Here is an 11032-nt window from a genome sequence, read left to right on the forward strand (position 1 = left end):
ATTCTAGGGTTTCGCTGCTCCAAATAGGTCATTGTGGCATTTTCGCTATAACTTTTTTCTGCAACATTTCAAAAGCGAAAAAAAAACCCCATTTGAGATGAAATCGTTCTGAACCTTGGTTCCAAATTTCAGAGCTTTTCGTGCTATATTTGCGGAGATATGATATGAGGAAGTTGGTCTTTTTCAGACTCCTGAATTACATTCCAAACAGGTGACCTTGGGAAAATTGTCATAACTTTTGTTTTGAGCATCAGATTGCAGTTTTGTAAGAAGTTACAGAAATAGGACGGACTATAGTTTCCTGTGTATATTTTTTAGACCCAAAGGTCAAAACAGTGACACGTGGCACCTCATACAAGTTCGCTCTTCTGAAAAGGTATATAATCAGGTCATCTTAGGAGATTTGGCATAACTCTTCCTTGGAGAATCCAATTTGGATCAGACTGGTGGAATTGGAAAGAGGACACAGAGGGCTACTACAAATCACAATTTCAGAATTGGAAGAACCGTAATTACAGAGTCATAGTCGTTTCAAGATCGAGCTCATAAAATAAAGAAAAGGCGATATGAGGAAGTTTGATGGCAAGGATCCGGTAAATTGGATACTTCAGATGGAGCAATATTTTGATCTACATGGTGTACCACTGTTACAAAAGGTATGTATTTCATCTTCATATTTAAAACCGGATCAATTTTTATGGTATAAAGGGCTTTGTTCTCGTAAACAACTTGTTACATGGTCAATTTTCATGGAGGAAATGATAGCACATTATGAGGATACAAAGAGCAACACCTTCTTTAGAGCAACACCACAACAATTGGAAAGAGTAAAAGAGCTTTGTTACATAGTGGAAAGTAAAATTATGGCAACAAGTAAGTCTACCCCTCACAACTATAATAATGGAAGTGTTGTCTCTCCTAGCCTTCCACAACCTACAAGGGTCACATCACAACAATTGGAAGAGAAAAGAGAAAAAGGGCTTTGTTACAATTGTGATAGCAAATGCACTAAAGGTCATAAGTGTGCTGAGAAGAAATTATTTTACATAGATTATGAAGAGGAGGAAGAAAAGGATCAAGCAACATCAAAAGAAGAGTATATACACGAGGAACCAACCCCAGAGAAAGAAGAAATGAATCCGACCGTATCTTGTAAAGCATTGGCAAGAATTACCACTCCTCAAACTCTCACGATAGAAGGACATATCAAGAAGAAAAAGGTTCAAGATGTGAAAGATCACATCGAGAAAGAAGAAATGAATCCAACCATATCTTGTAATGCATTGGCCGGAATTACCACTCCTCAAATTATCAATATAGAAGGACATATCAAGAAGAAAAATGTTCAAGAAGTGAAAGATCACATCGAGCATCAAGAAATGAATCCGACCATATCTTGTAAAGCATTGGAAGAAATTACCACTCCTCAAACTCTCAAGATCGAAGGACATATCAAGAAGAAAAAGGTTCAAGCAGTGAAAGATCACATCGAGCATCAACAACAAGTTCTCCAACTTTTAAAGGATAATGCCTCTTTGGTGCAAACTCAAATGAAACAACAGGTAGATCAACCTTGTAGTGAAAAATGTTTTGATGTAGGTGATTGGGTATTTTTATTGCTACATCTCAAGCAAGCTATTTATGAGAAGGAAATGTTGGAAATACTACATGCACTTAAGAAATGGCGACCTTACCGAATGGGAAGTTACTTCAAGGTAAAAATGGATCATGATAGTCTTAAATACTTTTTAGAACAAATATTATCTATAGAAGAACAGAAAAAATGGGTCACAAATATATTGGGTTATGAGTTTGACATCATCTATAGAAAAGGGAAGCAAAATTTTGTTGTATATGCACTCTTAAGAAAGGATGAGGATGTGGAAGCATTCTTTTGTGCTATTTCTATTATCCAACCAGATTGGATAAACGAAGCAAGGGATGAAGGGAAGAAGGACGAAGAAGTGTGGCCACTCATTCAAAAGTTGCAGAAGATCCCAATTCAAACAATATTGCCAGAACATGAAGAGGAAGGAAAAATAATATTGGAACCTGGAGCAGTCACAGAAACAAGAACTCGACAGCTTCGAAATCGATCAATTTCAACGTATCTCATCAAGTGGAAGAACTTACTGCTGAAGATTCCACATGGGAGGACAAGAATATTCTACAGAAGCATCAAGAACTACTCAAGCGTTGAGGACAACACTTTTTGAAGGATAGGGGCATGTTAGGCCCTATAATACTAGTATAACCCCTTATTGTTATTAGTATAACCCCCTTATTATATTGTTGTACCCATGTAGTCCCCATATTGTTACTATTGTGCAACATAGAAGCCCACTATTGTTATTATTGTGCCCTTACATTATTATTGTTATGTCGGATCTGATTATATTATGACTCCTTAGGCTCCTATATATAGAAAAGAGGTCTTGTCATTTGTATCATCCAAGAATTGTTCATTTGTGTAATGTAAAGGAGGTTGCCCCCTTGAAGAGATTGAATTCTAAGGCGTTGATCTATCTTTTCTATCTTCTTGTGAGCTGGTTTTATAACACGCTTTCAGCCACATTTTCTAGATCTGTAATCTTTTGTTTCAGATCTATTAAGATAGGTTGTTACCATCCATAGTGTCACATTTCCACTTGTTTGGTCATTTGCCTTAGGGTCCCATCAGTTTCCCTAGGTGTTTCACCCATCTCTCTATCTTTTTGCAGCAATCTTCCTCTCTGGTTTTTTGTTGTTGCTACACCACTTTCCAGCAGCTTAGTGTCACTTGATCCCAATCACACTGACATTTAGATCTCTTGACTATTTCAGTGTATTTCCCATCAGTTTAGCCTCCAAGCAGTATAGTGTTTTCAAACCCAGTTTGGGTGGGGTTTAGTTAATCGTTTTGTTGTTCATTTTTTGTTATTAATTTCAGTTTATTTTCAACAAGCTTTTTTCTTTTTTACAAACACGATTTGGGCTTAATCAATTAATACACTTGCACACACAAGAACACCTTAAGCGAAGGGCGCTTGGTTTACACCGCCAAGCCAAGACGTAACATAATAAATTTATCTCCCTGTATCGAGACAAAAGATATATTGTTGATATCCCTTCACCATTTCCATGTTCCGTGTGTCCTACCATCATTACGCCACCAAGGTGTGTGTCACGGAGACTATTAGGCCTTCACCCCCAGTTTCTACTTGGGCGTATTACTCCTCCCCTTTGGATTCGAGTTCATAGCCCTTCGAGTCCCCATACCGACTCTTCCCTGTTTCTTCTGATTCCTCATCTAATTATGAGCCTCCTTCACCGCATATCATCACCATGTCTAGACCCACAGCTGGTGCAGGAACCCAACCCGATGTTGGCTCCAGTTCTATATCGGTGGTCACATCAAGCGGAACAGTCTCAAGAACCGTTTCGGCAGCCCCCATGCTCCCCTTTATGGCTAGGTTAAGTCTATCGGATCTTAGTCAGTTGATAAATGACCCCATACACCATGATGCTACTTGGCCCTTTACGTCGACTGAGCTTCCCTCATACATCCCAAAGTTTGAGGGTATTGCTGGAGGGGATCCTACCAATCATATTTGATCCTTCCCCATGTGGTGTTTGTCCAACTCCATAACCGATGACCCCATTCATCTTCTTCTCTTCCAACGCACGCTCACTAGAGATGCTGCAAAATGGTAAGCAGACCAGCCCTCCACATCTCATTCCGTTTTCGCAATGCTTGCTAAAGCATTCCTTTCATATTTCCAGTTACCTCTCCAGTACGACACTGATACGAAGCTATTGAATACTTCTGTCAGTCCTCCACCACTCGCCTTTCTGACCATGCTCAAGAGTGGTGTCAAAGGAGGAGCACATGTCATGCCCTGCCTTTCAATGACCATGTCTATATAGATTGGTTTCTTAAGAGCCTTTTGTCCCCCATCGGGAAAGATGTTGCATCCCATTTTCCTCAGACCGAGGAAGAAGCTCTCCAGACCGCTTTGAGATATGATCTGATTTATGCACAATTCGGTTATGTCTATACCGTCATTCCAGACCTCCCTTGTCCTAGAGATGCCAATGCACTCGAGGCATCACACGCCACCAATGGTATCGTTGGATCCCTTCCACACTCTTCGCCATACCCTCAGCAGAGATATGGCTACCCGGAGGGGGCACTAGTTCCTCCAACACTTATGCCCCTCCTGATAGAAACATCTTTCCAGGGCCCCAACCCTTCTACCAAATGGTTGCTCCTCCTTATGCACAGTCGAGCGCTCCAACTCCTCAAGCATTAGTGCCTGTTGGGAAGCGGGTCCCCCACGTAATGGGTTTTGGGCTTAAAGCCCACAATTTTGGGGATATTTGTATTGTAAAGGCTCCACGAAGTGCGCGGAGCGTGAGTTGTAATAAGTCAAGTCAAAGCGTAGTCTGCCTAGAAATAAGGTAAAATAACAGAAAATGAGTTGGCCTAACCATGGTCCACGAACCATGAGAATGTATAAATAAAGCAAGGCTCTAGATGTAGAAGACAGTTTTTAGGAAGACATTAAGGAGATCTATAGTGCATGGGTTGTTGACAACAGTAGTTGCACTGGGTCTATAAGTCTGAGTCAAGGGTTGTAATAGGAGGTAGAGGCTCTGCAACTGTGTGCGCGGAGGCCTAGTAGAGTCCACAGCTGTGTGCACGAACCCCTGCAGCTGAGTGTGCAAGGCAGGAAGTGGATTGTAAATGGATAAAGGCATTAATAAAGATAAGTGGTTTTGAAATATCGTGTATCTGTTCTAGATTCTGGTTTATGCATTTGTTCATGATTTATGATTACACGCTTGTCTGTTTATGTTAAATGATAACTGAAAATACTGTGCCTTCGTAAGTAACAAAATATCTATAATAATATTAAGCACAGAAAAGGGTAAATTGCATTCACGCTTGACTAAGGTAGTTACTCTGAAAAGGCAGCTGCGCGGAAGCCACGCAGTGCATAGGATTGATCTGCGCAACCCCAGACCACATCAAGACATCCCTAGGGTGCGGAAACCTGGTTCCAGCACTACCTCAGGTGAGAATTCAGTCCGCGCTCCGCGGACTGTTGCCGAAAGGGCCGGTAGTGTCGGGATTTGTTTGGCTAAACGTTTCTGAACCTGGCTCAAGCCCCATTAAGCCAACAAATGGTTCCGTTGCCGGGACCGGGATCTGCCTAAGGGATGTCTGATGTCGGAACACTGGAATCCTACGAAGAAAGAAACTAAAGATTGGTTGGATTAGAAGTTGCACGCGTTCGTAATACAGTAAAACAAAACTCTACAGATATCCAAGAGAAGGTGGTTGGATCGCTTTATATATACAGAAATCCATGAGGTCTTCTTCGCAACATTCTCGTTAGAACTATATGAATGGATCGCGAGGCTAGGAAACAGCCAGGGAAGGTGCAAGATTTATCAGCCGATAGTGTGGACTCCGGAGTTGGTGCGCAGGCTAGAGGCATCTGAAGATAAGATCGCGTGGGTTGTAGATCATTGGCTGGATTGAATAATAGGAGGGTTTATCACTAAATTTGCGATAGACACGACTGTCAGCTACAGCGAAGCAGAAAGACGTTTTCTCAAAGGACCGCGAGGTAAGTACATCAAGTCTTTGAATACCTAGATTAAGATGATGTTATGTGAAAAACGGGTGATGCACATACGTTAATGAGCGGAACGATGCGAAGTGGAAGGAAATTTAAAGGGATCAAAGGGTTAGGAAACAGTGCTTTAATTTCACCACCGCCAGCAAGTGGAGAAGAGCGCGCTTGGGTTTCTCTAAGGAGTGTGGTTAGTTTGATTAGGCAGTGCATTCCGCAGTTATCATCTCTGTTAACGCCACCACTCCCATCACCTTCTTCGCCTCCAACTTCACCCACTCCGCCTCCATCAATCTAGCAGTTTAGCATGGCGAGCGCGAGCAAGTTGCCTATATTCAGAGGAGTAGGAAACAAAGACCCAGATCAGTTTTGGTTCATAGTAAGAGCAGTATGGGAAGCACATGAGGTTACGGATGATAACATTAAGAAGGCCACATTGGTAAGTGCGTTTCAGGATTACGCACTGACTTGGTATATCAAGCACTCGAATGATCATCCGAATGCCGAAATAGCAGAAATTCAGATTGCATTGAACAAAGAATTTAGCCGACCAAAATCGAAGATGCATTCAATCATCGAATTCAAGGAGATCGTGATGCTTCTAGGTGAAACCCCCTAGGATATAGATCAAAGGTTGAAAAGTACGATCCGCGAGGCTAATATGACACTAGTGGATGCATAGCACCATGCGTGGTCTATGGCGTCTTTGACACCACACCTGAGGACGGAACTATCACAACAGAAGATCTCAACCCAAGCAGAGGCATTGGAAATGGCGATGAGGCTGCATGAAACACCAATACAGGACCCGCGGTTGCGAGTCCAACAAATCCATGCATAACTACAAAACCTATGCTTAGAGATGCAGAGTTTGAAGCAGGATAGGGCACCCCGACTAGAGAGGCGCAAAGAAGTGTGGTGTATAAAATGTAAAGGCTAGGGTCACGATAAGGATCACTATCCTGTATTCACAAACTATTTGGTAGGGCGGACCGATGCCGTTGAGACCAGAGGCATAAGCAGGGCCAAGTGCGCCCGCCACACTCTGGTGCGCGATTTGTCAGGTGGGAGGAAAGCACGCAATGGACAACTGTCACCTGTTGTAGAAATATACCCAGAATCCATAGCAACTGTACTGTAATTTCTTTAGATTAATGGGTCATGATGAGTGAACATGTCAAAGCTATGAGATAATGATGGATAGGACACCAGCTTATCGAATGCAGACAAAAATGCGAGGCCTCAATCCAGCTATAACAATCACATAGAGGGGATTTCAAGGACGAGGAGGAATGGGACCAGGACGAGGGCACAGACAGTTAATCTGCTACAATTGCAGAGGACTTGGGCACTACGCGCACGACTGTACGAATCCAACTAGAATATGTTGTCCGTATTGTTATCAGTTTGATCATGAAGCAGTAGATTGTCCAATGTTGATCGCACAGATGCGCGAGAAAGGGGTACTACAGCCTACTCCAACTCAAAATATCCAAATGATGAGGTCGGAACCACGCGAAGAAGACCCCAACGTGAATATGGTGCTTAGAAGTGGTGTGACTACAGGGGAAGATAAGGGAAAGCAACCCAAGGATGATACATGGGTTCGCAAGGCCCCTACGAAGGAATTTGAACTTGACTCAGAACGCGCAAAGGAAATGGTTATGGAAGCTAAGAAGAGCTTCAAGGAGGCCTCTACTTCAGGTAGTAAGGATCAACTAGAATCGGGAATGGATCCATCTATGCTTACTACCTTTTTAGAGACATGCATGAATCTACTACGAGACAATAAGGTAGGTAGAGGACTCCAAGCGCTGATCACTAGGTGCGCAGGATTAGGGGGACCGCGCGTAGTTCGAAAGATGGGGAAGCATACTTTGCGTACTGGGTGAAAAATGTGGCTGACGATGCAAATTGGCGAATATGAGATGGATCAGGTAGTCCTCGACCTGGGTTCAGACGCGAACGTGTTACCAAAATAGACTTGGGAGCGAATGGGCCGCCCGTGTTACAGTGGTCTCCTATTCAATTATGGATGGAAAATCAACAAAATATCGTGCCCATGGGAAGACTGTAAGGGGTAACCGTAGATATTGACGGTGCGAGCATGCAGATAGACTTTGAGGTAATAGATATTGTGGATGACAGTAACCCTTACCCCGCGTTATTAGGGATAAATTGGGCTACAGATATGAATGGAGTCATCAACCCGAAGAAGAGAAAAATGACTTTTGAGAAAAAGTCTCTATGCATCGTCGTTCTGTTGGATCCAGGTGAAGGAGTGTGCTACGTTGAACCTATGCGCGAAGATGACAAGGACAATGAGCTAGACTATATTTACCAGATAACAACGCAAGATCAGGATAGGGTAAACTCGACTGAAGATGGGAGAATCTCATGGGAGCACGACAGTTCCTGTACTTTGGATTCTGATGAAGAAATAGAACATTGGCATAACCGGTTGCATGAAGTATCAACACTAAATTACAACAAGATGATTAGATCGCTACGGTACGTGATGATCGAAGCCAGGGAACTGCCAACATATGAGGAGGACAAAGGTGGGGATGAACTCTTAGACGAAATTGGAAGGTCCATACCAAAACAATAGCGGTATGATACGATGGATTGGGCATTGTGCGCGACGCCTGCACAAGGGTGGCAGAAGCACCAGCAGAATATTGGGAGCTTGCGTGGACACAGAAGAAGGATGAACTTGCGGTTTCAAAATTCCCAGTTCCAAATGCGGGTTGGGCAACTAAGGCGAAGTAGTTTGCGTGCCCACCTGTGTCGATGGGTGCAGTCGCATGCTGGGTAGGCACAACCCAGGCTAAGGATCAAAAATCAAGACCCTACGCGGCAACAGAAAGAGCGACGTGCACCACAAATACCCCACGACGGAGCATTCACAAGGCCATGTGGGATCAAGAAAAGAGTTTACCAGGTGGGACGATAGAATGGGGACCTGCGGATCCCAGTGATTAGATGGGCCAATAGGACCATAAACACAAACTGGAGTGCAAAAATGATTTAAACGATGACAAGAAGAAAGGAAATTAGGAAGGCAGAGAAGAATCCTTGGACTACGGCTCCCGCAGTAGGAACATGGCGCAAGGACCTTGTTAAAGGAATTCAACAGTTGCAAGAAAACCTTCGGCGCGGAAGCATGAAACTTTGAGAACTCGATGATGAATGGGCACGGCTGAGGAAGAGAAGTATGACATTGGATGAAGAAATTTGCAAACTGGAAAACGAAGTCGCGCAAGTGGGCTGCAAGAAAATGAGTATGAGGGGATCGATTCCAGCTAGCCCTACTACGGCGTTAGAAGAAATTGCGACCCTGCTATTATGGCTGCAACCGCACCTTACTAAACAAGGGAAGTTACCATACAAAGGAGGACGTGAAGCAAAGGCATGTGGAAGGTACCAACAACCCGAGCTAGCAGGAAAAGTGAAGCCTCGCACCAAGGGTGCGACCACCTGACTATTTGTAGAAGGCACAGTCTCAGCGCTTCAGGCAGTTGAAAGAAGGCACGGGACTATAAACAAGGCTACAGGAAATCTGTGCGAAAAGGGGGTTCCGCATAGAGCTTGTCTATCACAAGGCTCGCAGTTACGTTTAGGGGGATACACTGCTGCGTGGATAGGCTGGGGGGTGACTGTTGATGACATTGTTCATGACAAGAAGGATAATTTAATGCAGAAAGGAGTGGGTGGCAGACCATTAAGACATGAATTACAAGCTAGATTCGGGGAGATCTGCCGCCAAGCAAGTACTAAGGACTCAAAAATGGAGGGAAGGGCTGAATTCAAATCTGACTGTTACTATAAAATTCCATGGGGTAGCTTTCAAGCAGCTCTAGGGTTTTTAAGAATTGAGGTAGTACAGAGCAGTGAGTCCCAAGCTACCTTGCCACTCATAAATGTGTGACTGACCGAATCTAGTATAAACACAATGTCAAGAACTAGAGTGCGAATTATGGGAGGTAGCCAAGAACCCCGGGTGACCCAGGAGGAGCCTGGAGAGACAACAGGCACACTAGAGGTATCAAAGTCCCCACGCACACCGCGACCGCAGAAAAACAAACAGCCAATGGGGCCCATCCAGGTATCACCACGGCACCCAAGAGTTAGTAAAATCTCGCTGGCCGAAAAGGGAAAAGCTGTCACTATTGAAACAGAAGAGGAGGAGGAAGATCTGCAAGACCTGATAGCTCAAATTGAGGCACAGGACAATGAGGAGGAAAATGTCTCCCAAGCACCTTCAGTGATAGAGTTACCCTCCTACATTCCCCCATGGAAAGGGACAACCAAGATACCGAAGGACCTGGAGGCCATGAAGAGCATGCTCCAAACCCCACTTCTTCTGGATGATATCAAGTTTGACAGACCATCGCTGGGATGGGTAACAAATATAAAATCCAAAGACTGGGACCTTGCAGATAGTGAGAAGTTCCCACAGTTGGCCACGGAAAAACTACGACAGCAGAAATGGTTGCGAGGTGTGGAGAAGGCAAGGTTACTACATCTACGGTGGATACCCCACTACCACCGCGCACCTATCACTATCTTTGTCATCCGGTAGCTACTGTGTCTAGTACATGACAGGTATTTGTGGCTGGAAGAGCTGATTCCCATCACAACTGACTTAATTCACCAAATCTCGCGGCTGTCAATTAAAGGAAGCAATCCCGCAGACATAGCCGGAAAGAGTAGTGACTTGGGCCTCGCGGAAGCTATGAAGGCCAAATATAAGCTAGAGAAAAGGAAGCGAGGATACGTAATAGCAAGTATCAAAGATCGAGGGGTGCGCGTTGCCACCCAGTTGCTGGCCAACAAGCTCATGAGGAAATGTCATGCAGATGAAGTACCGACATCTGTAATTGCGTTGGCATAGCAGTGTGCAGAAGGGGTCCAGTTCAATTGGGCACAGTTTCTCCGGGATGAATTTTTGACAAAATGCAGGGATGCATAGGACCAGGGTAAGACCTTCCACTACGTGTGGGTGCTCTTATCCATCTTGTTGATTGTCGGGGAGCTACCAGCAAACAGCCAATTTCCTGCCGTGGAACAGAACATACCAGAGGCCGTGAGGTATACCTCGCTCTAGGCGACCAAAGTCGCAGCAAGGATCCGGGAGATAAAGGTATTTTGGACATTTTTAGAGGTGAGTTTACGAACATGGATCAACCGTAGGCCACACTTGTCCCCAATGGTATATAACACTTTACAGAGTGTGGTGGAATTCAAGGCAGATATGCATAACTTGTATATATGGGCATGCAAGGATCCAACCCGAGCATGGGAAAAGATGTCATTCATTGTCACTAATGATGCAATCTTCAAAGTAATGGCGTCATGGTCCCTAGAGTGGCACGCCCCAGACTTAGCGGAATTGGAAAAAATTGCGG

Source organism: Pinus tabuliformis, chromosome 3_2 (assembly GCF_031772625.1).
Source record: "Pinus tabuliformis cultivar Carrire ecotype Pingquan chromosome 3_2, CPIR1, whole genome shotgun sequence".
NCBI lineage: Eukaryota > Viridiplantae > Streptophyta > Pinopsida > Pinales > Pinaceae > Pinus > Pinus tabuliformis.